The sequence below is a fragment of the Tyto alba genome, unplaced genomic scaffold, assembly GCF_018691265.1.
Source record: "Tyto alba isolate M040663 unplaced genomic scaffold, T.alba_DEE_v4.0 Super-Scaffold_2, whole genome shotgun sequence".
In the NCBI taxonomy this organism is placed as follows: Eukaryota; Metazoa; Chordata; class Aves; order Strigiformes; family Tytonidae; genus Tyto; species Tyto alba.
In genome coordinates this window covers 30,390,543-30,396,542 of record NW_024881282.1, presented here as the reverse complement: position 1 = coordinate 30,396,542, position 6,000 = coordinate 30,390,543, and the positions used below count along the sequence as shown (strand labels likewise).

General features: G+C 41.3%; 1 protein-coding gene across 2 annotated transcripts in view; it reads right to left on the bottom strand.

Annotated features, from left to right (window-relative positions):
• Window positions 1-4,220: 4,220 nt before the first annotated feature.
• The window catches only part of CRY1 (cryptochrome circadian regulator 1), a 39,323-nt gene continuing 37,543 nt past the window's right edge, over window positions 4,221-6,000 (bottom strand). For both annotated transcript variants that reach the window (XM_042792550.1, XM_042792549.1), the window contains exon 14: window positions 4,221-4,880. The gene's annotated coding sequence lies outside the window, so the exon portion shown is untranslated. The remainder of the gene's footprint in view (window positions 4,881-6,000) is intronic.

Here is a 6,000-nt window from a genome sequence, read left to right as displayed (position 1 = left end):
GCCATAGAGGCAACTCCAAAAGAAGGGTTGGAGTGTGAGGAATGCGGACGGACATTTGAAACAAAAATCGGACTGGGACAACATAAGCGTTTGGCCCATCCAGTCACTAGAAATCTGGAGGGAATCATGGCCACACGCCCTAAAGAGACTTCCGCGAGAGGGGTACACCGAAAGTGATGGACGGAAGAGGAAGTTGAGATCTTGCAAAAGTTGGAGAAGCAGTATGAAGGAAATAGAAACATCAACAAGCTGATCGCGGAGGAATTGCCCTTCAAGACAGCGAAGCAGATAAGTGACAAAAGAAGGATTCTCAATAAGAGTCCGGTTAAGAAGAGGGAAGAAGATCAAGAGTGGAAGAAACATCTGAGAGAAGGGGAACATCTGGTGAGCATTGGACCCCGGAAAAGAGGTGGGGGGCTGAGGTCCCATTATCGAAAGACTATTTCAAAATGGATAACATCTGGAAAACTGCGCATTCTTCATGCGACATTTGAGAAGGTGATCGAAGGTGGAGAAGATCTGCCAATGATGGTTGGTGGTGCGGTTGAGGACTGCTACGCACGCCTGTTCAGGAGGTCCTCCGAGTTGGAAGCGAGTCAAGGGCAGAAACTCCAGACGGCCCGCACGGCACGCTCTTCAGAACCACTGAAGGAGTGGATGAAGAAGAGGGCCAGGAAGAAGGGGGAGTTTCTACGGTTCCAGCGGCTGTTCCACCTGGACAGGGGGAAACTTGCCGGTATAATCCTGGACGATGTAGAGTCCCTGAAGTGCGGTCTGCCACTTGACGAGGTACACTGTGTGTTCAAGTCAAGATGGGAGTCGCCGGGAACATTCAAGGGCCTCGGAGGTTTCAAGACCCTGGGTCACGCAGACAACTCGGCATTCGAAGCCATGATCACATCGAAAGAAATCTCGAAAAACATCAAGGAGATGAGCAAGAACTCAGCACCAGGGCCAGATGGTCTTAGTTTGAGGGGTCTCATGGCTATTGACCCCCACTATATCATGCTGGCGGAACTGTACAATCTCTGGTTGCTGACTGGTACCATCTCAGACATGGTGAAAGAATGCCGGACCGTTTTAATATCTAAATCAGCCCTGCCGGAGCGCCAGAAGGATATTAATAACTGGTGCCCCATTACCATCGGCTCGACGGTCCTGAGATTATTCTCAAGGATCATCACAGCGAGGCTGACCAAGGCGTGCCCGATCAGTCCACGGCAAAGGGGATTTATAAGATCTGCTGGCTGTGCAGAGAATCTAAAGTTGTTGCAACTTCTGATTTGGAACACAAAGAGAGAGAAGCATCCCCTGGGCGTGGTGTTCGTTGATCTAGCAAAGGCCTTTGGCACGGTGAGCCATAACCACATTATTCAAGTGTTAAAACAAAAGGGTGTGGACAACCACATAATTTCTTTAATTTCTAACATGTATAGCAATACTCATATCGACATGAAGTCTGAACAGTCGGATCCCATCAGGATTCGGATTGGTGTGAAACAGGGTGATCCAATGTCTCCTATACTGTTTAACTTATCTGTGGATCCTCTACTGTGTGTATTGGAGAAGGAGGGGAGTGGGTACCAACATTATTCGATGAGTATAACATCTATGGCTTTTGTGGACGATCTGGTACTGCTAAGTGGGTCCTGGGAAGGAATACGGAGAAATATTGAAATTGTTGAGGCTTTTTGTGATTTGACGGGTCTGAAAACACAGGTAGAGAAGTGCCACGGCTTTTATATACAGCCGACTAAAGAATCGTATACCATCAATGATTGTCCTGCATGGACCATTAAAGGCACTCCCCTCAACATGATTGAGCCAGGCAGTTCGGAGAAATATCTGGGTTTGAAAATTGACCCGTGGGTTGGTATATCCAAAGCGGAACCACTGGCCAAAACGAAAGATTGGCTATATAGGATTGATCGGGCTCTTTTAAAACCTATGCAGAAAGTAGACATCTTGAAAGTGTATACCATTCCGCTCATGATCTACTTGGCAGACCAGTCTGATGTAGAAGTCTCGTACCTTGAAACGTTAGATTTGACAATTAGAACTGCTGTCAAAGAGTGGGTACATTTGCCACCTAGTACCTGTGACGCCATCCTATATTCCAGCACAAGGGATGGCGGTCTGGGACTCACCAGGCTATCGGGGTTAATTCCCAGTGTGCAGGCCCGAAGACTGCACAGAGTTGCGCGGTCTTTGGATAAGGTGATCAGGGAAATTGTAAGTAAAGAGGGTATAGAGAAAGAGTATGAGAAATTATGGTTAGCAGCGGGAGGAAATAAGGAAAAGATACCACCTATATGGGACCTGAGTTCGGTCATGGTGACCACGGAAGTGTTGGGCGGGGTAGATCAATATTCGGAATGCGAAAGGCCCGCTCCTAACACCATATTTCCGAAACCTAGTGATTGGCGTAAGCAAGAATTTATAGCGGACCAAATTAGCTTCCCAGGGCCGTGGGATTACCAACTTTGAGAGGGATAAGATCAGTAACAGCTGGTTAGAAAGATACAGGGGCATTCCTCAGAGAAAGATCGTCACCGCTTTACAACTACGGGCCAACGTCTACCCCACAAGAGAATTCCTAGCGAAGGGTAGGCAAGAGACACATGTAAGATCGTGTCGTCACTGTGGAGTGGAAATTGAGAGCTGTTCGCATATTGTCGGATACTGCCCGGCGGTGGAAGATGCTAGAATAAAAAGACATAACCAAATTTGTGAATTATTAATTGAGGAGGCAAAGAAAAAGGAATGGATAGCATTCCGAGAACCATTGATTCGAGATGAGAAAAAAGATTTAAACCCGATTTGGTATTTGTAAAAGAAGAGATAGCAATAGTAGTAGATGTAACCATTAGATATGAAAGTAAAGAAACATCCCTAGAAGATGCGGCAAAAGAGAAAATTAAGAAATATCAACATTTGGAAGATCAGATTCAGGAACTGACTAATGCAACAACTATTAAATTTATGGGCTTTCCCTTGGGGGCGCGTGGCAAGTGGTACCAGGGTAATTACAACTTGTTAAAGGAATTGGGACTCTCTAGTTCTCGGCAAGATAAAGTTGCACGTTGATTGTCTAATCGTGCATTGTTTTCTTCTGTTGACATTATTCATATGTTTAGTAGTAATGTAAGAACTGTAGAAAATGTTTAATTGTATCATCACATTTTAGTTGTAATATCTGTGCACTGTATTACTTTCAAAAAATAATAAAATGATGGGAAGAGCCGACATGGAAGGATCGTGGGGGGGTTAGATCAGGTGGGAAAGCGATCAGAGTACTGGAATTCCAACATAGTAGGTGGGGACTTGTTCTTTTTATGACTCGTCTTTAAAACCGAAATTGACACTAAATAATTGGACTTGACTAAATTTTCACCAATTTGGACCCAGGTGGACGGGCCACCTTTACTTAACTCGGAAAAGAAACATATATAATTTATATGTATTAACAGTGTGCAGAGATATTTATATTAACTATTATAATATAAAATCTAGGAACAGGCAGAACCATGGCAGTTTATTCTACAGCAAGTGCCCTGCTGTGTATGTTGTCAACCCATAAATCTGATCTGAATTTTAAACTGACACACAGAAGTGCCCCATGACTGGAAGTCACCTGTGTGGGACTAAGAGCAAGACAACTCCTCCCACAGGAGAATTCGTTTGTGCACCCACTCAAGTAGGTAACTGACCTAGTTATATGTAAAATGTAGTAATTCAGACTGCTGCTTCAGAGATTTTAACGGTCTGAGAAAACATTTAGATACAACATCTCTAAACATCAGAAACAGTATTGACTGAGTAGTCAGCAAACCCTATGTGTTTTTAGAAATTAACGTCCTCAGAGCAGCAAATTCGCTGCAGTACAGGAAGGACTACCGGGCTATCAAGCAAACTGCAATTATAGCAAAAAAACAAACCAAACCACAAAACACCCTAGATTGAAAAACAGTAAATACATTGGTGAAAAACATTTAATGGTAAGAATACATACATGCATGCAATTTCAACAAAAAGGCTTGAATAATTTGGATAGTGTTTTGCTTCAGTATCATGAAACTTGAAGTGAAAGGTAATATAGTTCACTGTTTGTGGCTTCCAGATTAAGTCTAAAAAATTACATTTCCCTTTTTTCATGAAACAGTTTTGTTTAGAAAAAGGTACCAGAGCAATAGCATACACAAAAGACAGACATATATATCTATATATACAATTTTCTTTTATTAACAAGGTATGTCATTACTGAACAAGGCAACTGGGAAATACAAGGACAGGACATATACATGAAAATTTTACAACTCGACAAAAAATTGGCGTATGACTTATATACAGATGCAATTAATAAAGGTTACAACTCTACTGTATTTGATTAAACACAGTCCTAAGCATTTACATTATGAAAGTATGAAGCTGATCATACAGAGGTCAAGTTCTGGAATCTAAAAATAACAACAATTTAAAAACTTCAAAACCTTCTATGTCCATCCATTTTACAGAACATCACTACAGCTTCTCCTACCACCATATACATGAAAGATTATCAAAAATATATCAATGGGTCTATCGCTAATCATGAATGTTTATATTTACATTAAGTTAGCAAATTCTTCACCAAATACTTTATATACAAAACTCAATTTGCCCTTTGTGAAAGTCATTAAAAAGTTAAAAACCATAGAAATGCCAGTTAGAAATAATGCATTCCAAAAATTGAACTTGTTTACAACTGAGAACAATTGAAAATAATTTATGAAAAAGTATGTCATTTTAGTACATGTAGTCTCACAACACACTAGTTCCAATACAGAGTAGCGGGAATTGTCCTGTGTGTTCTCTGTGTGGTGTCTTCTCTTCCAATAATGCTGCAAAAGAAAAAAAAAATTATTCTTAAGCATTTTGTTGTGGGTCATTGAAAAAGGCAGAAATAACTCAAATGACCAATTTTCTTTCCCCCCTTCTCAGTGCAGGAAGCCCTGTCCCCATTTGTATTGGCCCAAATACTGAGAACTCTTATTTCTTACTCCTTAGAGGCTAAAAGGGAAAAAAACCAACCAAACAAAAAAAAAACACAAAAGAAAAAAAAAAAAAAAAGAGAAACCCAATGGCCTCTGTACTTTAGTGCTATTCAGAAGGCACACATCCTTTTGCCAGCAGCGTTTTTGAGTATGATCTTGGCTGATCTTTTTATTTGACTATAATGCTTTTGCAGCATGCTTTGAACACCCCTAACAAAATTAGTCTTCTCTGCCAAACTAGAAACCCCTCCAACCTGTCTCTCAATTGAAAAAGAGCTTAGACAGGAACCAGACGTTCGCTCTGCAGGCACTTCTTCTACACAGACACGAGCACCTAAGGAATTCTGTAATACAAAACATGGATGCTGAATGAATCTACACATACTAAGGATTAGACAGCTACTGAAACACGGACTCTCTTGGAATTATGTTCCACTCCATCCGAGTACCAGAAATCAGATTGAGAACACAGAAGCACAGTTTACAGTGCTTCCAGTATGTGAGAAAATAGCAGATGGATCAATCACTAAGGTCTCTGCTCACTTCAAGTGACAAGCGTTATGAAAACAATGCTGTGGCTCTTCACTGAGTCAAATCAGTACAACACAGTTGTTCATAATGCCCCACAATAACTTTGTCGAAGTGCTGACACCATGTATCAAGCAAAATTAGATCTTGCTGTCAAATCCAAATGAAGTGGATTGAATTTCCCTTTTTATCTCTAGAGATGCTGAACGCATCCTCTATACTTGCTGTATGGAATCCCTATCTTCCAATTCCAAAGTCTCTCCATGTGCTATTATCTCGCCAATGTGCTATTCTTACTTATTCTTCAAACTCCATAATGACCAACTCTTAACATGTTCTTTGTAAAAAATAAGGATGGAATGTCATCTCAATCACCTTTAATCTATGCAGCCACACTCCTAGTCCTGAAATCTTGTCCCCTCTTGTTTCAGACAGCCCT